Raw genomic sequence first — 25,292 nt, 5'->3', positions numbered from 1 at the left:
TGAGATGTGTTCTGTGATGTGCTATTGCCCACCCAGGAGCCATCTTGAGATGTAAAGTTACAGATACAGAGTACTTCAAGTTTCCTTCTTACTCACTGGTCAGGGCTTTGTGGTGAAGTTTGTGAAAGTCTAGAACTTTTTTTATAGTATGCCACTATTTGTAGTAACTACTGGTAATAGCAGCAATTGTCTGGTTGATTGGTTTATCCAGTCTTTTCCTTATGAAAAGCCATTTGTATTTGTAATATACCCCAAATGGTTCAAACTCTAGTCTTCTAGCTACCTGGACATTTCTTTTCAGTCCAAAAAGATAATAAAGTATCCCATTAATAAGCCTTATAATTTCTTATCATGTCCTTCTACTTCCTTAATAAACTTTATTAATGTGCCAAATTCAATGTTAGTCCCAGAATATTGTATTAGGGGACTTGAGGGTAGCCCAAATTCATATAGAATAACTTCACTCTCCCTATTTGCCATCCAAATCTTACCATTCCCTCAAAATCCAGCTAAAACAACTTTCCAATAAAGCCCTATTGGAACAATAAAAATTGCAGTCATCTTCTGATTTCCTATATTGCCTTTTACCCCCTAGTTTCTCTAGGCAATTAACTCTATAGGGATTTATTTCATGTCCCTTCTATTCTTAACTTAAGCTGATATTTTTTCTGAGCTTCCATCTACTATGGAAGGTCCTAGAAGGAAAGTTCTATGTGTTAATTTTTTAAAATCTCCTAAGCATGTAGCATAAATTTTAGTAATAACTGTTTATAACAATATTTTACTTTGAAAATATTCTTGAGAAATCCTAGTTGTTTAATTGATATACCCAACCTTGCTGAGTAAAAATAAGGAAATATTTATAAAAGTAATTGTAAGCTGTTACGTTGCTTTTTTGAAAAAAAGGAAAGGAAAAATTATATTTGTGGTGGAGAACATTGGTTGTTCAGCTAAATCCTTTCTCTCCTCCTGGGCAGTCATAGGTAAGCCATGCTTACTTCTCAAAGGGGGCTATGAGTGGAAGTGATGTGTTCCACTGATACCCAAGGCCATAACATAAGGCAGTGGGTGGGCCACCTCCACGCTTTATTCCACTTCCTGCCAGCTGGGACCTAGATGTACACCCGCCCAGCTTTAAGAATGCAGATGATGGGGGCGCCTAGGTCTCAGTGGGTTAAGCCTCTGCCTTCCACTCAGGTCATGATCCCAGGGTTCTGGGATTGAGCCCCACATCGGGCTCTCTGCTCAGCGGTGAGCCTGCTTCCCCCTCTCTCTGCCTGCCTCTCTGTCTACTTGTGATCTCTCTCTCTCTGTCAAATAAATAAATAAAATTTAAAAAAAAAAAAAGAATGCAGATGATGACAAGGCCTCAGAGGAGGGCAGAGCTACCCTTATAGCTTGAGTCCCTGATTGATTTTAGTAAGTACAAGATATCCAACTGCCCTATTACTTGAGGGAGACATTTTACCATTGCCTTTGGAGCTTCTTTGTTATAACCTCTCATGTAGCGAACACAGTAGCATATTTATTATTATGGTATTTAAAGATTTTATTTATTTATTTGTCAGAGAGAGAGAGGGAGAGAGAGCGAGCACAGGCAGACAGAATGGCAGGCAGAGGCAGAGGAAGAAGCAGGCTCCCTGACGAGCAAGGAGCCCGATGCGGGACTCGATCCCAGGATGCTGGGATCATGACCTGAGCCGAAGGCAGCTGCTTAACCAACTGAGCCACCCAGGTGTCCCTTATTATGGTATTTAAATGTCAGATGAACAATGATATTTAAGTTCTTGGGCCTTCAGGTGGGGGATGGGATGGTTAAAGTCCCAAAGGGGCCCTAGCACCCTTGAAAATAGATGTCTTCAAGCATTTACCACAGTGATATGGACAAGTTTTATCTTTTTTTTTGAAGATGTGCACAATGATGTGATAATGTTAAAAAGGTATTAATTTGGAGTTTTCTGAACATGTCCCCCAAATTCTTAAGCATCTTCTTTAAAATGACTCTCCATTTTTATACTTTATCCTACCTCATTCACCATCCTCAGTGACCCACATGTGGCCTCATGCCAGACACTAGGTATTAAAACAAACAAAAATACTAGCTGAAAGCTATTTGCCCCTTTTATCTTCATCCTTGCTTTGATTTTTTTTTTCTTTTCTGTGTTAGCCATAAGCAACAGGACAGATTTTTCTTTTCACTAAAACTGGAAATTAAAAGACTCTCCACTCATTTCCCTTTCCAACAAGCTCCGTGGAAACTACTCAAAGGGAGATTTTCATGACTCCTGTGGTCAGAATTCAGGCCCTTCCTTTCACATTCTTCCTGCTTCTTATGGTTCAGACCGTGTTTCTATCTCCTGTGGTTTCTGTTTCTGTCCCTGGGTATTTGTTCATCAAGTTTCTGAGGTGGGATGGTGTTATATTTCCACTAGGTTCTCTTTCAAAAATGAATCTCCTTGGACTGAACTACTTTATTTTTCCATTTATAAAAATGAACCCATGCCCCAACCTCTATAACATAATTACAACATAAAAAAATTTCCAATTATAGCAGTTCAAATTTATTCCAGGAAAATACCTGACTAAAATAACTACTCACATGCCCCAAAAGCTAAATCCATGCTTTTAGATGTATCATAAAAGAGATGTATTGGGGTGCCTGGGTGGCTCAGTCATTTGAGCATCTGACTTTTGGTTCCAGATCAGGTCATGATCTCATGGGTCATGGGATCAAGCTCAGCATCCCATCAGGCTCCATGCTCAGCAGGGAGTCTGCCTGGGGATTCTCTTGCTCTGCCTGTCTCAATCACTCACTCTCTTTCTCTCTCTCTCAAATAGATAAAAAAGTAAGATCTTAGAAAGATAGAAAGAAAGAAGAAAAAAGAAAAAATAAAGAGAAACAGAGGGAGGGAGGAAGAAAGGGAGGGAAGGAGAATGAAAGAAAAAGATAGAGAAAGAGAGAGAGGAAGGAGGAGGGAGGGAGGGAGGGAGGGAGGGGTCCGAATCTGGAGAATATTTGCAAAAATCTCTGAAGGATCCTGACCATCCAGAAAGATCATTGCTAAGTCAACAAGGACCTACTAAAATGTATATTCCACTCCAGTAGTGTCTGGGAGGAAGTCATGAGATGAAAAGGCAACGTAAGTGGGCTTTCTGTCTAGCTAAGAACTCTCTCTCGTCTGCGCTGCGGGAGGGAAACAAAAGTCCACACTATTTATTCCATTGTCTGGAATCTAAAATATCAGATCTAGTGTTGTCTAATTTACTCTTCCTATTCAAAGAGTAATAGATTTCAAAGCCTCAATGCAAAAAGATTAAGGGACTGATGTAATAAAGTCACAAAATTAAACACCCACAAGTAAATAATGCCCTAGAGCCAGTCTCAGACCTGAGAGTTTTATAAACTGTCCCATGCTGACTACCTCACCAAAGCTGGTACCTACAATTGCCAATTTGTGATATTTTAGTAATATTTCCATAATACAATGCCAGGCTGTTCTCTGTTTTGATTAAATCCATTGGAACAGGGCAGTTACCCTCTACAGAACTATATATAAGCAACCAATCTATGATTATAAATCTTCTCAAGGTGAAACAGAAAGTCCCAATCACACTGGATGAATATTTTGTTGGACAATAATTTGTGAGCCTCTTTATATGTCCAGCTAATGACTCCTCTGCACACCAGCACCAGGTAAATTGTCTTATCTTGACTCTACATAATGTCCATGAATAGTGAGTTTGCTGATGCAGTGCCCCTTAGCCCCATATCTCACATTCCATTAGTGCAAATTTGGTGAGCCATTATCCTCAAAGCTTTAAACACCAAAATTCCACTAGATTCTTCTGAGAAGATTGCTGCCAATAATCTGAATGTGTTACAGTAGACTGAATAAATTGAGAAAAATTTATCTTCCTTCATCTTTACTTTACTCACCTTTCTATCATTTCTCACCTTTCTTTACACCTGCCCTACCCTCAACCAATAAGGATCTTGATTCTTTAGGGAAGAGTTTTCCATTGTCCCACTGCTGAATTGTCCATCTCTAGTGCATATAATAATTATTTGTTTTTCAAAGTGATGTGTGTCACCTACACCCAAACATTGTCAATGAAAAATTATCCAAGCCCTCTTTTGTGATCCTTCTGTATACAAAGCCCAAGCTTACCATAGCACTGACAACTTGTATTTGCATAATTTATTTACTGACAGTCATTGGACTATAATGCCTTTGAAGTCAAAATGTCTAATTTACTTTTGCATCTCTGTTCTTCATTAGTCCTGACAAATGCACATTTGCTAAATGAATGAAAACATCCATCCAGTCATCAGTAACCTCAAAGAAGTGTCCATTATCATACTCTGTGTAGGGAATACAGGAGTTAGGAGGAAAAACATGAAACAGTCCCTACGGGTAGCTGAAAGAGAATAGAAATGGGAAGAACTTTCTGCTTTGGCTAAGAATTTTCTCCTTTGGTTCAGGAGCAGCTTTCCATAGAATGGAAAATATTGCATTCTTTACCGGGATAGTGTGTTTTCTGGATGAAAGTTTTCTCTTAGGTTGCAATATTTCTATCACCGCAATAAATACTTGCCCTGTTCATTAGGCAGTCTTTGTGTTTGATATTTCATTGTTCTTCATGATAATTATAGTCTATCTGATAAAAAGTATTTTTTTTTAGGATAGATTTAAAGTTAAGGGCATAGGTGTCAGAATGAATATAGGAAGAGAAAGATGTTCCCTGTAAGAATGGGGACAAAGTCATTATAACTATTCCTCAAAGTAAGTGATAGCTGTAATGCAGAAGAGCCAAACAGGAGAAAAGAAAGAGAGGGGCCAGAAACAGAGAAGAGATGGTGAGGTCACAGGGCATATTGGGTATTTATTGTTTCATTTGAGGTTGACTTATGATAAAAACCCCTTCACTGTACCTAATTCTGCAGACACAAATACACACATTTTGCTTTTTTTTTTTCCTCAGTAACATCTGCTTACTTACCTAATAAATGCTTTGTGTGAATGAAGACATTTTTTGCTGTTGCTACTCATAAAATGAAAGAGGAGTCTGTGCTTGTCTGCGTGGAGGGGCTAAAGAATTAGCAAAGCCTATTGTTAAAGAAACAGGAAGCCCTGGAAACCATGAAATTTAAGATCTCCAACTCCCCTTCACCCCTAGAATTGACGGAAAAATTGGTATGATTTTTGGATTACACAAGCTATGAAATCTGAGTTTCAGGGACATTTTTACTGAGAACTTGAGAGGGAAAGAAAGGCCCAAAACAAGTGTGATCTGCACGTGGTTTCTGAGAATGAACTCTCACACGCAAACTGAAATAAAATTGGTAAAATATGGTTTCACGGAAATATAGAGATTGATGCATAGAAATTTTACTAAACGAGACTTGGAACTAGTCTTGACTTGAGATAACAAATCTGTACCCATCCTCACACTGAAAGGTAATCAGAAAAAAGAGTTGAAGTTTTGGGTTGATATACAGGAAACTGTTTCAAGTAACGAAGCTACAGAGATTAGACTTCAACTCCATTTACTACAAAATGATGTGTTTGTTTCAATGAGTGATTGTAGAGTGGTAGAAGTGGAAATGAAATCTTAACAGCAATGGTGCGTTACTCCATTGTGTATTTTGAAGTATAGATTTCCTGGGAGTGTTTGTTGTAATATCCCTTGAAAGGACACAATTTTTACTTGTTGTCAGCCTCAAAGCACTGCTTTTGACGTCGCAGGACCCTGTAGTTCCTTGTGGTGATTTCAGATCTCCAAAATTTAACCTAGAGGTTTGACATAACAATCCATCCAAGGAGTCCTTTCCACTTCACAAAAAAATAAAAAACCTATTTATTCTATTATTTTGGCGATTTTCTTCATACTATCAACAGTGATTGTGAGGATTAGTTTTATGTGCCCACTTGGCTATGCTATAGTTACCCATTTGCTCAAATCGTAATCTGGGTTGCTGTGAAAGATATGTAGATGTGCTGTAGATGTGATTTACATCTATAATCAGTTGACTTTACGTAAGGGAGATTACCCTTAGAAACGTGAATTGGTCTTCCATCAGTTGAAAGGCCAGTTTCCCTGAGTGAGAAGAAATTCTGCCTCAAGACTGTAGCATTCATTTTGAGCCTACCAGCCTGCCCTACTGAATCAGCTTTGTCAGCCCTCACAATTAGCCAATCCCTTGAAATCTATCTATCTACCTATTTTTCTATCATTCATCTATCTATCTATCTATCTATCTATCTATCATCTATCTATATCTATATATACAGAGGTAGATAGAGATAATGATAAATAGATTGCACCACAGTACTGGCAACAGAATTACCTAATACTGACAAGAATAGGTAAGAGAGAGATGGTTGACTTAGCCAAAAAAATGTAATTGCTGAATTTTGTATATAGTCAATACATAATATCTTCTTGAGCTGAGAAATTAGATAAGAGCCCTTTTTTTTTTTTTTAAGTCAAGCAGTATGGAAGATTGTTAAAGGTAATTTGATCATTGCCCAGTCTACATTTTTTTTAAAGATTTTATTTATTTGACAGAGATCACAAGTAGGCAGAGAGGCAGGCAGAGAGAGGGAGGAAGGGAAGCAGGCTCCCCGCTGAGCAGAGAGCCCAATGCAGGGCTCAATCCCAGGACCCTAAGATCATGACCTGAGCCGAAGGCAGAGGCTTTAATCCACTGAGCACCCAAACGCCCCACATTTTAAGATTGAATGGGGCAATAATCATCTTGGAGGAAAATATGCTACTTTATTTAGTACTAAAATACAGGTCTTACCCCCCCTTCTCTTCCCTTTTTCTTACTTTCTGGAAGGTAAGGAACATGTCTTAGAATGCCTTGCACATGATAGGTACACAATAAATGGTCATTGAATAAATTAACATCTAGAATGTTAGTCACTCAACTCATACTGACAGTGTTCCAGCCCTGTGCTGAACGGTAAATATACACCATCCTTCCCTCATGAAAGCATGCCGTGGTTTATCTGACCTAGGGTCTGACAAAGGCATCAGGAGATACACTGGAGAAAAAGAGATTACCCTGATTTATGTCAAACTCAGAAAGTTATCAGTTTAAAAAAAAAAAAGTTAGCAGTGTTGTTGTCATTGTTGTTTTCTAGAACATTTTGTTTGGCTTCCTACTATATATTTAAACCATTTTGTGGAGACATGCTGGAGGCCAAGGGCATCAGTGGAGTTGTCAGACAGACCCAAGCTTATATGTGACCTTGGACAAGTCACTTAACATCTCTGAGTTTTAGGATTCCCAACTGTACAACGAGAAAAATACCTATAGGGGTGGGTGTGTGTGTGTGTGTGTGTGTGTGTGTGTGTAATGAAGTACTGTCAGATAAGCCTGCAGCTCGGTGCCTAGCATGTGGAAAGTTGGCAATAAATGGTAGCTGGTTTTGATATACTTTAAACTGCAGACTCTGAGGTGACAAGTTCCTTAAGCAAAGTAACCACTACACTAAATAATACTTCCTCATATCTGTCAAAGCATACATTCATTAGGCTCAGAGGAGCTTCCCTTCTTTTAGGATGAGTTTGAGGGTGTGCTCAAGACATTTGTTTAATCCAAGGGGAAATCCCCAACATGTGATGGTAAGGCTATAAAGAGGAATTTCCATGAAAAAGAAAAGATATGTATTTTAGATATAATTGTGTATATATATATATAACTTATAAATAATAAATATATGGAGACTATGCACACACACACACACACACTCATGAGAATCACAAACTATTAGGTCTAGAAGTATTGGGAATCATCTAGATCTCACTTTATATAAGTTTAGAAAAGCAAAATAACTTCTCCAAGGGCACCAATTAGTTAGTGGCTGAGAGAGGACCATCTATCATTTCAAAAGGTGTGATCTCTGTGGGGCGCCCGGGTGGCTCAGTTGGTTGAGCGGCTGCCTTCGGCTTGGGTCATGATTCCAGGGTCCTGAGATCCAGCCCCGCATCGGACTCCCTGCTCAGCAGGGAACCTGCTTCTCTCTCTCCCCCTCTCCCTGCCACTCTGCTTACTTGTGCTCTCTCTAGCTCTCTGTTAAATAAACAAATAAAATATTTTTTAAAAAAAGGTTTGATCTCTGTACCTATAATTTATCTCTGTACTTTAGAATTATTGTTTTTCAAAGGGATAAATGTTATTCCCCCCAAATCCTATGACCTAACATAACTCATAACTTGTGTTTTTTTTAAGAGAGAGAGAGAGAGCTCGTGTGAGAGAGGTGCAGGGGAGAAGGAGAGAGAGAGAATCTTAAGTGGATTCCACACTCAGTGTGGAGACTGACTGGGGGCTCAAACTCACGACCCTCAGATTACGACCTGAGCAGAAACCAAGAGTCAGTTGCTTTACTGACTGAGCCACCCAGGTGCCTCTATAGAGGCATAACTTTTTTCATTAAATGCCTCTGGTCACTACATGGGAGCCACAAGGGAATTATAACTGGGTGACAAGCCTGGCTGTCATCTCCATTTGCCAGACATTATACTAAATATTTTGTTTATGATTTCCTGTTTAATCTTCACCCACACCTGGTTAAGATATATTTATTTATTTTCAAAATTATCCAGATGGGTGAACTGGGGCTCAGTGAGGATAAATCATTTGTAAAAGTTCACACCGCTACCAAGAAGGAAAGCAAGACTTGAAGCCATTCCACCTGATTCCAGAGGTACAGAAATATAGGAGATTCTTGGCGCTACAACTTGCTAAATCGTTCTCTTTTACCTTATTTTCCAGTGTTCATCCTTCCCTGCCCAATCCATGACAAACTATGCTGAGTGCTTGACTTGATTCTCTAGCTGGTTGACTCAAGATTACAGTCACAGAAGTCAGAAGAATCCAGTCCAGGGTGTTGTGCTGATAGCTAAGGAGGAAGATGGGTCAGCCTGGACCTTTAGCTCCTGTAGGTGATGTCACAGGACTGCAACTTCCCTGGGGTGTGAACAGGATGGCCCAAGAGGAGGGCCCGGTGTCCTGAGGACCTAAACAAAATAAAACCTTCCTGGACACCTTTTCAAAATACTAAGAAATGTATGTTATGCAATTTTCTCTAAAGCCCACTGCCTTTAACAATTCTCTTTGCTAATCTGATATGCTACATTCAAACAGAAAATGGATCAAGAGTGTAATGAAGTAGTCTTTTCTTTATCAAAGTTACAGCAAAGTACATTGATGTCCCCTGTGGTAGCAGACAAAGAGAATCAGGCAGAATAGCTCTTTTACATACAGGTAACATAACTACAATGGTAAGTAGTAACACTTACAGATCTGTTTATTTGATGAAGTATGTGAAAATTGAATTGAATTGAATTCAGAAACTTGGGCCTGCCTCACATTAGCCATATAACACAGGGCTTGCCATGACCCTGTATGAACTTCAATATCTTTTGTATAATCGAACTGATTTCATTTGCTTTTATTTATTTAATGAGTTTATTATGCCCATCAAATAAGAATGTTTTGGACATGAGTGAAAAATATAAAATGTTATACCAATACCTGATACTGTCCTTAGTAACTAGTAGTATTTGGAAGGACTTTTATAACTTGTTTATCATATATAGCTTACTGAGGTAGAGGTGTCTCAGTCCTACACTGAGGGAATGACAAAAACTGATGAGGACATTGTTGTCACCAATGCCAGGGAAAAGCCTCCTTGTCCAGAACAGGGGACAGAGTCCAAATAGAAGAGCTGAGAGGGACTTTTAGAGATGACCCATCTAAACCCACCTAGGGAACAAGAGTTTTAAGAGAGATGCAGGCACTTACTCAAATCCACCCAGTTTATACAAAGCAAAAGGGACTAGAACTCAGGGATTTCAGTCAGTGTTCTCCTAATGTTTTATTATCTTCTGCATTTTGATTATTAAACTATAATTTTCTTTTAAAATAATCTAAAAGGGAGAAACATGTGTGACTAATCCAGTGGCCTCTAACGGCCAGACAGCATTTTCCAACAACTTCACAGTATAACTCAGATGAAAAGAAAATGACATCAGGGCAGATATGGGACATGGCCTTGCAATCATCACCCCAAGATGACAACCATAACCTTGTCACAAAATGACATAACCACAAACAATATGACTCTTTTCCTTCTCTCTGTGGTTACTGAAGAGGTGACAAAGCATCAGCCCTTAGGAAACTTCTGGACAACGAAAAGAGACTAGATGAGGTATATTTTCCCTCAAGTTTATTTAAAACCCAAGGATGGTGATTGGCTTTTGAAGAGTATTAACTACTACTCTTTCCTTCTCAAACACTTTATTTTACTCCCACCACTAACACTTTTTATAAATAAGACCATTTAGTCACAGAATAAAAGGAAGTAACCAAGACTGATGGTTGCTTAACTATTTCATGTGTTAAAAGGCTTTAAGCTTTCAATAGATATACAAATGCCAGATGAAAATTTTAATATTGTACATACATTCTTGGAGTTGGAAAACACATTAAGAGATTCTCTCATTCAGTCTTGTATCTGAAGAAAACATTTTCTATGTGAGATCCTGTGCAGAAAGCCATTCCTGGCAGCTCTGAGGACTGATTAGCCAATGAGGTTGAGGATGGGGACTAGGGTCAGAAGGCCACTGCATTTATGCATAATAATAGTTATTTAGATGAACTAGTCTTGCTGCTTATATCCATTCTGACACAACTACCTTTCATCTTTCCTTATGATCACTAGTACCTCATACTGACTTGACTTACTTTTTATTTATTTATTTATTTATTTATTACCGAGTTACTGATACTAGCCTAGCCCTCCACTAACTAGATCTACTAATGGATCTCCACTAGCTCCCTGTCTTTCTGGATTTCTGTTTGTTGACTGCTATTTCAGTCACTCTTGATAGTTAACCACAGATAACCACCATTCTACTCCCTCCTTCTGAGTTCCATGTGATTTCTTTTTAATGTTCCTCATTTTTAGAATTCTATACTTCTCTCTGTAAAGCCAAATCTATCATTCAAAGCCTATTTCAAGTCTTACTGCAACAAAAAAATTTGAGTGTTCGGTATAGCATCTCTGAGTGTTATAATAGTTATAATATGCATTATAAGTAATCTCCTACTTTTCTCTACTCCCCAAAGTGTACAACACAATTGTTGCTAATAAGATTATAGTTATACAACACATTATATTCCAGTATGAAATTGCATTGCAATATTCAGAATATTTTAAAACAGAAATTATGTGAAATTTTTATAAAATACAAAGTATTGGACTATGAGTTTTACTCATATATAGATAGATAATTTATATGCTATCAAAACTATGGGAAAATTTCAGACTCAAGTTTTCAATAATTTTCCAAAATAAATTATATTCTGTTTTTGATGTCTATCTACAAAATATATATTAAATAGACTGAAGACAATCCAAGAAGAGTAAAATATAAACCCTATAATGTAAGCAGATTTTGGAAGAACTGCTTTAGGTTATATTCTCTCTTAAGAGATTATGGTGATTGTTCCAATATACGGTATTCTGGGTTTTTTGTACATTAAAAATTATATTTATCATCATATAACCAAACTTGATACAAATTATGTTTATTTAGTAATTTTTACATATGCGAACAGTTAAAATTTGGTTTTGATGGATTAACAAAAAGGAACTTTCATTATAACACAAAATAAAATGCGATGGCCAGATTGGATCTCTTGGATCTATTTAGATTTACAATTGTAGTATTCTATGAAATATTAAGTTATCTGCTACCAATAGATTCTTGAGATAAATTTTGCCTCAATAATAGTAGATCATAGGCAAAGAAATGGACCTGGATAATGTTTTCTGATGATTTTTAACTTTATTCCAAGACTACAGTCTTTGAAGACTAGATTGAATTCGGGCTTCACCATTAATTAGTTATGTGAACTAGGGCAAGTTATTTCACCTCTCTAAATTCATTTCCTCATTTATAACACAGGGATAATAAAAATAATTACTCTTTCTTCCTCAAGATAATATTACAAAAACCATATGAGATAACATATATAAAGTACTATGTGAATAATGAAGTTTTTATATAAAATTTAATTATTGCTTTATAAATAAACGTAACTATCTAAAAACTAAGTATTTCAATTTTCATTATATTCATTCAACTTGAAATAGCTAAAATTTTTCATTAGTATCAGGTCACTTCTTCCCGCATCGGTTACTAGTGAATGGCCAAACCTGTTGCTATAAATAAATGGGCACTAGGATGTTTCTAAAAAATATATGTGGCTCAAGATTAGACTTCTTCCACTTTGTGGTCTCACATGTCTGACCACAGCAACTATTTTTAATCACAGCCTATGCTTTTTAGTGACATCTAACTCCATACAGAAGAATCATCATCCTTAGCAAGACGTAGAAATGTATGACGTGTTTGATGACAATGTACTTCTTTTTTTTGTTGTTTTTTTCCCTTATCTTTTTAATATGTGTTTCTACTTTGATAATTTCGAAAACATTCAGATCACTTGACAACATTGAGACCCGCATTGACCACTAGTTCCTCAAGTTGATAAAGTTCTGATATGAAAACGTACTAGCCAACTCTTCTTTTTTTTTTTTTTTAAGATTTTATTTATTTATTTGACAGAGAGATGGATCACAAGTAGGCAGAGAGGCAGTCAGAGAGAGAGGAGGAAGCAGGCTCCCCGCTGAGCAGAGAGCCCGATGCCGGCCTCGATCCCAGGACTCTGGGACCATGACCTGAGCCGAAGGCAGAGGCTTTAACCCACTGAGCCACCCAGGTGCCCTAGCCAACTCTTCTTAACTTAACTTAATAAAAATGTTTCCAAAGAAAATTTTAAAAATGACAATGAACTGCCATTATTTCCAACTGTTTTTTAAAAAGTATTTAAGGCTAAACAATAGTATTTTAGTAAGTGCTTGGAATTCCAGCTTAGACTGTGTCTCTAAATGCCAATGCTTAATGAAGCGTGTTTTTTACCACTTTAGCTGCCTTTAGTCTTGATGGAGAAAACACAACAAAGACTCGTGAATATGTGGTTCAGTTGGATTAATTAAAACATCATTAATGGGGCGCCTGGGTGGCTCAGTGGGTTAAGCCGCTGCCTTCGGCTCGGGTCATGATCTCAGGGTCCTGGGATCGAGTCCCACATTGGGCTCTCTGCTCAGCAAGAAGCCTGCTTCCCTCTCTCTCTCTCTCTGCCTGCCTCTCCGTCTACTTGTGATCTCTCTCTGTCAAATAAATAAATAAAATCTTAAAAAAAAAAAGAACAAATAAAATCTTAAAAAAAAAATCATTAATATTATACAGTGTCATCTGTTTCTCTCTTTATACATATATTCAGAAACTACAACTCCCAGAATATAGTAAGGCTATGAAAAGAAAAGTAGCATCTTAAAATGAGTATACTCCACAGTAAAACACTGACAGGAAGGATGAGATAAGGAGCTGTGGAGCCCATCCCACAGTATGAGATCAGCTTCCAAGGCTATTTCAACCTCAAAGACAAAACAGGGGGGGGCGCCTGGGTGGCTCAGTGGGTTAAGCCGCTGCCTTTCGCTCAGGTCATGATCCCAGGTCCTGGGTTCGAGCCCCACATCGGGCTTTCTGCTCAGCAGGGAGCCTGCTTCCTCCTCTCTCTCTGCCTGCCTCTCTGCCTACTTGTGATTTCTCTCTGTCAAATAAATAAATAAAATCTTTAAAAAAAAAAAAAAGACACAACAGGGTGTGGTTGGGGATGGGGGTTTGTCAACACAAAAAGTCCGCCATGGACTCTAGTTATTTAATACCACACTCCCAACAACTATGGCCTATTAGTAAATTTCTTCCAAATAAATGGATTGCAGTTCAAAAGAATGATGGTAGATAAAAACATATCTTTTTTACCATAGATATGTTCACTCTAAAGAGAATAAATGCATCTTTTTTGATTACCAACTAGAGCATTAGAAAAATTGATCATAAAGAAAATCCTCAATACATTCCCAAAGAGGAAATTACACAGACCACAATTTAATAAAAACTTGCAAAAAAATACACAATTAAACAAAAAATAGTTTGTGATTATAATATTCAAAAAAACCCTCTTAAGTTGAATGAATAAAATAAAGAACAATTTGTAAAATAAAACATACAACTATTTCAACAAACTTGAGAATATTATACATAAAATGACAAGTTTGTGTCTTGTTTTTAAAAAAGGAAAATAAATGTATTAAATATTTATATCACAAAAAGAATGAAGAAATAACCACAAGAGAAAGCAGTTATTTAATGAATAATGAAGTTATTCAATAAATGAAATATTGGATTAAAAACTGAAATTAATAAATTATATATTGATGAATCTAAGAATGGTTAATAGGAAGAGAATAAAATAAATGGGAAAACCTCTGTTAATGCTAATGAAACATTAAAAATTAATTATATCTTAAAGGAAGTATGATAATAAGGAGATGATTCATTAACCATTCATTCATTCGTTTGTTCAAAAATCCATGCAGCATGAAGTGAGCCAATATTCTAATGGGAAGAGACAAATTATAATAGCAATAGAAAGAGGGAACGAAGAAAGAAAAGACAGAAAATTTGGCAATAAGTGCTAAAATAAAAAAATAATGGGATTAAAGGCATAGAGAGGGAAAAAAGAGGAACAAAAAGCATAGAGAATATGCGGATAGAGAGTTTTATATAGCGTGTTCAGGCAAAGTCCCTGGATAAGACAGTGGTGAAACCTGAAGGAAATGAAGAGATGAGCTCTGTGCATTTATGGGAAGAGCATTTTAGAGAGATGAACAGCGAGTACAAAGTACCCGACTGACCAAATGAGGCTGGTGACAAGGGGAGAAATATGACAAAATTCCATCTGGTTCTTGGGAATCCAGGTGCTGAAGGAATGGGCCAGGTAGAGTCTAAAAAAGCCATATGTATGGCAGAGTTCCCCAAACCCAGCAGGAGCAATACAGGAAAGAAAAACTGTATAGGATCTCTAGGCAACTGCACTCAGGAAGCATTAGAATACCCCTCTCTTTGATTTGGAGGAACACAGAAATGGCTGGAGAGTTGGACTCAAAAGGCCTGATAGCTAGAGATGGGAAGAATTTAGCAGTTACTCATCTGAACCAACAACTGAGGACAAGGTAGGACCAAGAAGGACCAGACCATCAATGTGGTTCAATCACCAAAGAACAGAGGGCAGTGTGGAAGGACACCAAGAAGGACAGAGGATGACAACTTAGGACCAGAGGGTCTCTTCTGCTAGAAACAAGATAATAAACCCAAAAGGGAGTCACTTATGCTAAGACGCCTGTCACCAAATAGAGACACAGTTTCAGCTCTCCCAGAAATGGAGTCTTAAACCAGTCAATTGGGAATCACCTGATCAACCCTAGATAGGTAAACTGCCTAATAGATTCCTGCCTAGCCCTAAAGGAAAGTAACCTTGCGAATAAGCAACCCACATTTTGCCTAGTACAACTTCCTCATTCCTACTCCCTTCTGCCTATATGTTTTTCATTTTGTATAGCTCATGGAGCTCCTTTCTGATAGATAAGACACGATCTGATTTAATTCAGTTTTTGCTCAAATAAACTCTTAAAAGCTTTAAAATGCCTCAGTTTATCTTTTAACACTTGCTACTCTGATACCACAATTTTGTGGAAACTTCAGAGCAACCAGAGATTTTTAAATTAAGTTAGGGATGAGAAATTTTAATTTTCAGGATACATGAATTAATGGATTGAAGTCTATATTCACCCAACTGCTGAGAGCAACAAGAATACAAATAGGTGTATTTCTACACAAATACAAAATATGCATTTGGCATGAAATATATACCAAGACAATTTTTATCTCTATTTCTTTGGAATTAAGGTTATCTAAACTCTGGATACATCCTCCATCTTGTACAGACTGAATCTTTGACATGCTAGGTAAATCTTCTACTGTAATTTAGAAAATAAATTACAGCTATAAAATTGTTATGAAGAAGGAGAGAGTGTTGCAGGAGGAGAGCAGGGAAATCTGACCTAGTTTGGAGGATCAGGTCAAACTCCTCTAAGCAAACAGCATTTTCACTCAGTTCCCTGCATGAGGGGCCTCACCAGAAACCTGTCCATTAGGTGTTGTCACACCTATTTCATGGGTGATTAAAAAGGTGATGGTTTTGCCTGGGCGAAGGTCAGGCATTGAGGCAGTGAAGGGATGTCAGCGAATTTTATTTAACCTTATTTCTTTTTTTTTTTTAAAGATTTTTTAATTTATTTATTTGACAGAGAGAGATCACAAGCAGGCAGAGAGGCAGGCAGAGAGAGAGGAGGAAGCAGGCTCTCCGCCGAGCAGAGAGCCCGATGCGGGGCTCGATCCCAGGACCCTGAGATCATGACCTGAGCCGAAGGCAGAGGCTTTAACCCGCTGAGCCACCCAGGCGCCCCTTTAACCTTATTTCTAATTGTTTACTTTTCATAGAGAAACATTTTGTGTATTACTTATGTAACTAAAAATCCATTTTTGCCTGACTTTAAGTAACTCATGCCTGAGATCACCTAGCAAATAATTGCCAATGCTAAGATTTCAACTCCAAGCTATTAGACCCCAATGCTCATAACTGGTATGCTCTGGAAAATATTTAACCCTCCAATAATAAGGCAATGAGTATGTATTTAGTCGTAAAAAGTATATGGGATAAAACACTTTAATTTGGAGGTCTGAAGTGCAGATGCTTTTGGTAAATAGAAGAGGTCTACCACGGATCTACTAGCTTTGGGGACTTAACTCCTGTTCCAAGGGAAGTACCAATGCCTTTGTTCCTCCATATTTATGTTCTGCATTTTTTTGTGTAAAATCTGTGACATTCCCCTCACTAGAGGTTCCAAAACGTGTGTGTGATGTTCTGAAAGATGAAGAAAAGATACAGAACTTAAACAAATACCAGGGCAGGACCTGGATCCTTAGCCTCTAATGGAGGAACTCTCTCCCTGTTGTCACACACACACACACACCACTACTGCCACCACCATCTCATCCAGCTCATTGTTGGCAGCAAAAAGGACATCTATGCTAATCTGGTGAGAAAGGGTGATCAGTCTTATTTTAGTGCAATGTAAGCATCGATGTTTTTCTACCTCGGAAACTGGAAGTACATAAGTCAGAATTCTTGGTTGTAAGCAAAAATAAGACAAAACAAAAACCTAATGAATCATAAAAGGAATCTATGTATTAGAAGGCTATTGGCTAGCTCTTACAATCTCAAGGAGGCCCAGAGTTTGGAAACTCCACCCCAAATCCTGCTGCAAAGCTGTCTCACAGATTGGCCCTCACTACTCCTCAACCTCTGGACACAGGCATAGTGCTTGTGGTGTCAACATTCCAAACACGAGGCACTTCATGCTGCTACGGACACCAGAACACTTCTGACCCTAGGAGCAGACAGTAGCTACCACCACTCTCATCGGAAGGATTCTGCAGTTTCCCTGGCCATGGGACTAACTTCTGATTCGCATTATGGCCCAGATACCTCTGTTTTGCGGGTGCTAAGACATGTACCCATGTCCTAGCTACAAGGGAGTCTGGAACATTTTTAATTTCCCTTTACAAAGTGAGAGATGGGCTGTATCTTATAAGGTAAGGGATTCTCCAAGGGGTTCAGACGCTGAGAAATCCATAGAGTAACAAATAATTGCCACAGAGCACCATGGCAGAGAGGAAGAGAGCTCAAATGTCTTTTTCTGTTGACTCTTCTTTTCTGAAACAAATGGCTAAAAAAAACCCAAAGAAGTCAATGGTAGATGTGGACAGACACATTCTGAAAATGTCTTAACACCTTCATTTTCGACCATGAGTTAGCGAATATTTCCCCTAAGGCAAACAAGCATTCACACAGGTGAAAGTGCAGTATTGCAAACTGGTGCAGGAGGCAACAGATACCCAGTTGGCCTCTGGTCAGCCAGGGCCAGGAACCACACCCTTCAAGCACACAGGCACAGGTCCTACAAAGCCATCCCAGTGACCTTCCTCCTCCTATGCAGCCCCTGCTCTCCTCTGCTCTGCACCAGCCTGCCTGGGCAGATCTTGGACCTTCCTGCAACCTTCCCTCTCTCATGAATACCACGTGCACGATAAAGGGATTCCAAGATGCGATGAACGTTGTCGTTATTTAACATCGACAAAACACACTGTTTCATCATCAAAATCCTCTGTATTACAATTATGTCTAGTTTATGGACTATGAAAATGACTACGTGAAGTCTATTCTGAATTAATCTTTCCACCTAGAGCTTAGATATAGAATTCCAGGGGTGAGAAAAATGGAGCTATGTGTCTAGTTTTATAAAAATATCACTTTGTGCTTCAGCAACACTGTTGCTATTGACTTTTCCTACAAAATTATCATACTGGCTTTTAATTATTGTGGGTTATGGTGACATCTAGTGGCTGATAGGCACATTTTGAAATACTCAATTTGATGAACTTAAATCAATTTTTCTTTTTTTTTTTTTTAAATAAGTATAGCCATAATGTCCATTTATGGATTTTGGCACATTTATTGTTTTCAAGATTGATTGATTGATTGATTGATTGATTTGAGACAGAGAGACAGTGAGCACGAGCAAGAGGGACAGAGAGAGAGGGAGAGAGAGAGAATCCCAAGCCAACTTCCCACCGAGCACAGAGCCCGACCTGAGGCTCAGTTCCAGGACTCTGTGATCATGACGTGAGTAGAAACCAAGAGTCAGATGCTTAACAGACTGAGCCACCCAGACCCCCCAATTCTGGCACATTTAAAGAAGAAAGTAAATATACAAAATTTCCCTTTCCCACCAAAAGATAGAAATGCTCAGATAAGCAATCTATGTTTAAGAAAGGTCACTTTTTATTGGGGAGGGTATGTGCTATGGTGAGTGCTGTGAAGTGTGTAAAGCTGGCGATTCACAGACCTGTTACCCTAGTGATAAAAATACATTATATGTTTATTAAAAAGAAAAAAAGAAAAAAGAAAAAAAGAAAGGTCACCTTTTAAATATTCTACTTAATAAATCTTAAAAAGAAAGACAAAAAATAAGACTACGCATGGTCAGAATTAATGGACACTCTGTCATCAGTAAACCCCCAAAAGTTTCGGAATGTGAGGCACAATTGCTTAAACTAAAATAACTGGGATGAAAATCACAGGTTCATAGTCCTGACTGTGCCACTAATTAGCTGTTGTGGTCTTGAGCAAATTGTGTAACTTCCCTGTGCCACAATTCCATAATTGGTAATACAAGAAGTTTAGAATTAAATGACTTTTGAGAAGTTGGAAAATCTAAATTTATGGGAGGCTTTTTCCATGTGGATAATCAATTATCCCAGGACTATTTACTGAATAATCTAGATTTTCTGCTGATTTTCACTTCTGTCATTTTATTTTTCCATATGAGTAGGAATGTTCTGTCCTGGTACATCTTTCCACTTGTCTTTGCACAAATATTGTGCCTTCTTAATTTCTGTAACTTTGAGTAAATCTAGGTATCTGTTCTTTCACTTGTTTGGAAAGTGCATTCACTATTTTTAATCTTTCCTTCTATACTGAATTATAGCAAGAACTTGTCAAATTCAAAGGAAACTCTAGTATAACTTTGTTTGGAATTGTATGGAATGGATAGCCTAGTAAGGGCTGAGTTAATACATTTACAATGTTCTCCCCCATGAGCATAACATAGCTCTCTATACATTTTGGAACTCCATTTGTTTTGCAAAACAGAATATTAAATTTTCTCTAGAAATTCTTTCATACCTCTTGTTAAATTTATTCCAAGTTTCTCCATAATTTTGTCACTATTTTAAATATTATGCTTTAAATTACATTTTTCTCAGTTTATGCTATGTAAAGAGAGGCAGTTTATTTTTGTTTATTACTCCTGTATTTCAGCAACTTTATTAGACTTTTTGTTTGTTTTAGGTAGGCTCCACACCCAGTATGGGACTTGGACTCGGGACATGAGATTAAGAGCTGCATGCTCTACTGACTGAGCCAGCCAGGCACCTCTGTTAAATTTTTTTAATGACAAATAATTTCCCTAAATAGATTTTCTAAGTAGATAATCCCACCATATCATAGTAATACAAATTTTGTCTGCTCACTGCTCATAGTTATCTTATTTTTAATTTCGACACTAGGCAGAGCCTCTAGCAAAATGTTGAATAGAAAGAGGGAGAGTAAATTCCTATGCTAATGCTTCAAGTATTTTACTCTTCCTGTGACATGTGCTGTACATTTTCAGTAGAAATTCTATGTAGGATTAAGGAAATTCTCCTCTATTCCTTGTTTTTTGGGAGTTTTTATTATAAAAGAGTATTGCCACAAGAGACTCTTAATCATAGGAAACAAACTAAGGGTTGCTGGGGTAGGGATTGGTGAGGGATGGGGTAGCTAAGTAATGGGCATTAAGGAGGACACATGATGTAATGAGAACTGGGTGTCATATAAGACTGAGGAATCACTTAACTCTACCTCTGAAACTAATAATATACTATGATAATTAATTGAATTTAAATTCAAAAATAAAAAATAAACAGGCATTACATATTTTTTAACTAAATTTTTTTTTCTAAATTTATTGAGGTAATCATGAGGCTTCCACTAATGGAATGAAATACATTAATAGATTTCATAATAGTAAAACTTCCTTGCATTTTGAAACAAACCCAATTGAATCTTAATGTATTTGTTTATGTATTACTAGACTGGATTGGTTAATATCTTAAGAATTTTGCTTGCACATTTGTAAGAAAGATGAGCTACAATTTTCCTTTATCATGTTGTCTTTCTTCAGTTTTGGTGTAGAAGTTTTACGAGTCTCAGAAAATGGGCTTATGAGGGTACTGATTCTCTACTCTCTGAAACAGTTTATTGTATTGAGATTATCTGTTGCAGACATAGTTGGTAAAATTTACTTGTAAAACTATCTGGGGCTGGATTTGTATGTTTGTGAGCATAAGTGAAAGTGGTGGTCAGCTTGGAATGGGGGGTATGCTAAAGATTTTCAACTTTTCATTCAATTGCCCTAATAAAGATTTTTTTTTTAAGATTTTATTTATTTGACAGAGATCACAAGTAGGCAGAGAAGCAGGCAGAGAGAGAGAGAGAAGAGGAAACAGGCTCCCTGCTGAGCAGAGAGCCCGATGCGGGGCTCGATCCCAGGACCCTGGGATCATAACCTGAGCCGGAGCCGGAGGCTTTAACCCACTGAGCCACCCAGGTGCCCCTGCCCTAATAAAGATTTATTCAGAAATTCTATTGACTTTTCAGTAAACTCACGTAAGTTTTACATTATTGTAGAAATTTGGCCATTTATTTCCTGCATTCATAGTACTCTCCTATGATTGTGCTTGGTACCTCTTGGATCTGTAGATCTGTAACCATGACCTCTTTCCATCCCTAATATTGTTATAGGATATCTTTTTTTTCAGCCATCATTTCTGCCAAACAGACTTTCCTATTAACTTTACATAGGAATAGACACATGTATTTCTTAATTCTATGTTCCCTTTCTATTAAATTAAAATTATCATTGTTTTTTATTTCATTAATTTTTACTTCTAGTTACACTATTCCTTTCCTTTGCTTTGTGTAGGTTTTCCTTACTGTTATTTCCCTAATTTTTTGCGTTGGTCATTTAGTTCATTATTTTATAGCTTTTCTTCTTTTTAAAAAAATCAACATTTGATGCCATGAAAAATATTGTAAGAATTACTTTAGTTTTAACTTACATGTTTTGAAACATAACATTTTAATCTTTTGTTCACATTTTCCAGTTACCATTTTGGTTCCTGTTTATTTTTATTTGATTTTTTTGTTTGTTTGTTTCCAAATGTATGTAGAATTTTTTGAAGTTTTGCATTCCAATTTATTTTTTAATTTTCATTTGTGTTTTTTTGTGGAAAAACACTTGACATGAAAACAAACCTTTTAACAGATTCTAAAATGTACAAAAAAGAATTTCTACTTATAGACACAATGTGGTACAGAGGATTTCTAGAACTTATTGATCTCACATAACTAAAACTTTATACCTATTGATTAGCAACTGGCATTTCCCCCTCCCCTTATCCCCTGGCAGCCACCATTTTCTTCTCTACTTCTACAGATTGACTACTTCAGAATCCTTGTATAAGTGGAATCATACAGTGTTTGTCCCTCTGTAATTGGCTTATTTCACTTGGCATAATGTCCTCAAGCTTCCTTTAGGTTGTGGCATGTTGCAGGACTCCCTTTGTCTTTAAGGCTGAACAGTATTCCATTGTTCATATGCAACATATTTTCTTTAGTCCATCACCCATCAGTGCATCTTTAGGTTGTTTCCACATTTTGATTATTATGAAAAATACTGTAATGAACATGGGAGCACTTATATTGCTTTGAGATCCTCATTTCAGTCTGTACTACTTTCTACATTTATTTCTTACTTGGGAATTCCAGAAACTGAATGGTAAGTTAGATTCTCATCAAATTTGTGACTATAAATTCTCATCAAAGTCTTCATTTCCCCATCCCCAGCACAGGCTGCCCAGGCTGAGAGTTGAGCTTCCTTGTTCTCTTCTGTGCCAATGGACAGATGTTTTCTGGTTCAACTATTTCCAATGGTTATTCCTTTAAAGAATTCAGCTTTAAGGGGGTAGGAAGGGTAGGTGTCCTAATACCACTTCCCTCCATGAACTGGCCCAAAGCCATGTCTTCTATTCAGCCTAGGCATAATAACTAAGATCCTAGCTTTCTCTTCTGGACAATGCCTTTCCCCCTAACCCCCTAACCTCTATTCTCACCAGAGAACCGGAGTTATCAGTTTTCCTTCTTGTCATTATTATCTCTAATTCTCTCTGTGTTTAAAGGGGTTTTTAACTATTTTAGCTAGCAGATCTATTTGTTTTGTTTCTGAGTTTTTATTTGAATTCCAATTAGTCAGCATACAGTGTAATACAGTTTCTGGTGTACAATACAGTAATTCAACACTTACATGTAACACCTGGTGCTTTTGTAGTAGGAGGGTTTTCAGGTTACTTAGTTCAAAAAATTGCTGGAAATAAATATCATTTCTTTTCCAAATCATTTATAATTGTATACATAATTGATAAGAATACCATACATGATAAGCCAAACATAAATGTGAATAGCATGTTGTTTTCTATTATAAGTGAAAATATTCTTTTCAAATAATGGTAATGATCATTGACCATTTGAAAGTATAGATACTGAGTTGGCATTGTTATGGAAAAATAATAACAACAAAATTAAATATTAATAAAATTTATGAATCATTAAGCACTTAAGATGTGTCAGTTACTACCAATCCTTATAATAATTCTGTTTCCTTCAGGAAACTATCATTTATTAAGTTATTTGTAATTGTGAGACAAATTTGATGACTCAGCTGGGAATACAATCCATCAATTTCTAACTCCAAAGTTGCTCATCTTTCCACATTAGGGACTTCCATATGTCTTTCATGGATCTTAACTCATAAAGCACAATTATTAACTTTGCGTATTTATTTCTGAGCTCTTTAACTCAAGTTTGCCTGGGAAAAACCCATGTTACTTTTCTCTTTATTCACTATATTCACCTCCATCAGATTGTATATCCAGAACATATTTTTTATAAATAAACTTGTTTAAGTTATTACAAATAGAGATTAAAGTCATAAAAATATACTTAATGTAATTAAATATAATTAATGCAATTAATTATATGTGATATAAAAAATTAATTAGGTGTAGAGACTGTATCTAATTTAATCTCACTTCCTCATATAGTACCTGATTTTCTACATAAATAAAATCAAAATGATCTGAAAATATTTTATTATTTAAGTACTTCATAAATTATCTTAGAGTTCATAAAAAAATACAGTATAAATATAATTCTTGGAAATTATTGAAAACTCAGCCCTTAATAACTACATCTTTAAAAAAAAATTTCAGTGTTAAAAAGAAAAACTGAGCTTAAGATCTAAAAGTTTAAAATCATTATTTTCTCATGTAGCAGTTATGAATATCAGTCAACAAAGCAAAAACTAAAAGAGTTTGTGAATACTAAACCAACTCTATAAGAAATATTAAAAGAGACCCTTTGAGAGGAAAGAGAGACCAAAAGCAACAAAGACTAGAAAGGAACAGAAAATATCTACAGGAACAACAAGTTTACAGGTAATACAATGGCACTAAATTCATACCTATCAATAATTACTCAAAATGTAAATGGTCTCAATGTTCCAATCAAAAGACATAAGGCATCAGAATGGATTTTAAAAACCAGACCTGTTGATATCGTGCTTACAAGAGACTCATTTTACACCCAAAGACACCTCCAGATTGAAAGCAAGGGAATAGAGAATGATCTGTCATGCTAACGAATATCGAAAAAAAGCTGGAGTAACAATACTTATATCAGACAAACTAGACTTTAAAACAAAGACTATAATGAGAGATGAAGAAGGACACTATATCATAAAGGACTATCAAACAAAATCTAACAATTGTAATTGTTTATGTCCCCAACTTGGGAGCAGCCAAATATATAAGTCAATTAATAGCAAACTTGAAGAAACTCATTGATAATAATACGATAATAATAGTAGGGGACCTAAACACCCTTCTCACAGCAGTGGAGAGATCGTATAATCCCATCGACAAGGATATAAAGGCTTTGAATAACACACTGAAGCAGATGGACTTAACCAACATATTCAGAGTATTTCATTCTAAAGCAACAGAATATACATTCTTTTCAAGTGCACATGGAACATTCTCCAGAAGAGATCACATCCTGGGTCACAAATCAGGACTCAACCAGTACAAAAAGATGGAGATCTTACCATACATACTTTCAGACCACAGCTCTATGAAACTTGAATTCAACCATAAGAAAAAAATTTGGAAAGACCACAAATACATGGAGGTTAAAGGACATCTTACTAAAAAATGAAGGGATTAACCATGAAATTAAAGAAGAAATTAAAAAAATACATGGAAGCAAATGAAAATGGAACATGGCAGTCCAAAACCTTTGGGAAACATCAAAGACAGGAAGTATTTTGCAATACAGGCCTTCCTCAAGAAGCAAGAAAAGTTTCAAATGCACACCCTTAAGCTTACATCTGAAGAACTAAAATAAGAACAGCAAATAAAGCCTAAAACCAGCAAGAAAAGGAGAACAATAAAGATTAGAGCAGAAATAAATGATATAGAAGTAAAAAGAAACAGGAGAACAGATCAATGAAACTAGGCAACGGTTC

General features: G+C 36.8%; 1 long non-coding RNA gene across 1 annotated transcript; it reads right to left on the bottom strand.

Annotated features, from left to right (window-relative positions):
* Window positions 1-5,531: 5,531 nt before the first annotated feature.
* LOC125086157 (uncharacterized) lies at window positions 5,532-24,987 on the bottom strand. Its single transcript, XR_007123114.1, has 3 exons — window positions 24,740-24,987; window positions 13,896-13,899; window positions 5,532-5,542 (listed from the first exon to the last, which is right to left on the bottom strand). It is a non-coding gene; the product is annotated as an uncharacterized LOC125086157 (long non-coding RNA).
* Window positions 24,988-25,292: the final 305 nt, after the last annotated feature.

The sequence above is a fragment of the Lutra lutra genome, chromosome 15 (assembly GCF_902655055.1).
Source record: "Lutra lutra chromosome 15, mLutLut1.2, whole genome shotgun sequence".
Lineage (NCBI taxonomy): Eukaryota > Metazoa > Chordata > Mammalia > Carnivora > Mustelidae > Lutra > Lutra lutra.
The sequence above is the reverse complement of the archived record's forward strand: the minus strand, read 5'-3'. Positions and strand labels throughout refer to the sequence as shown.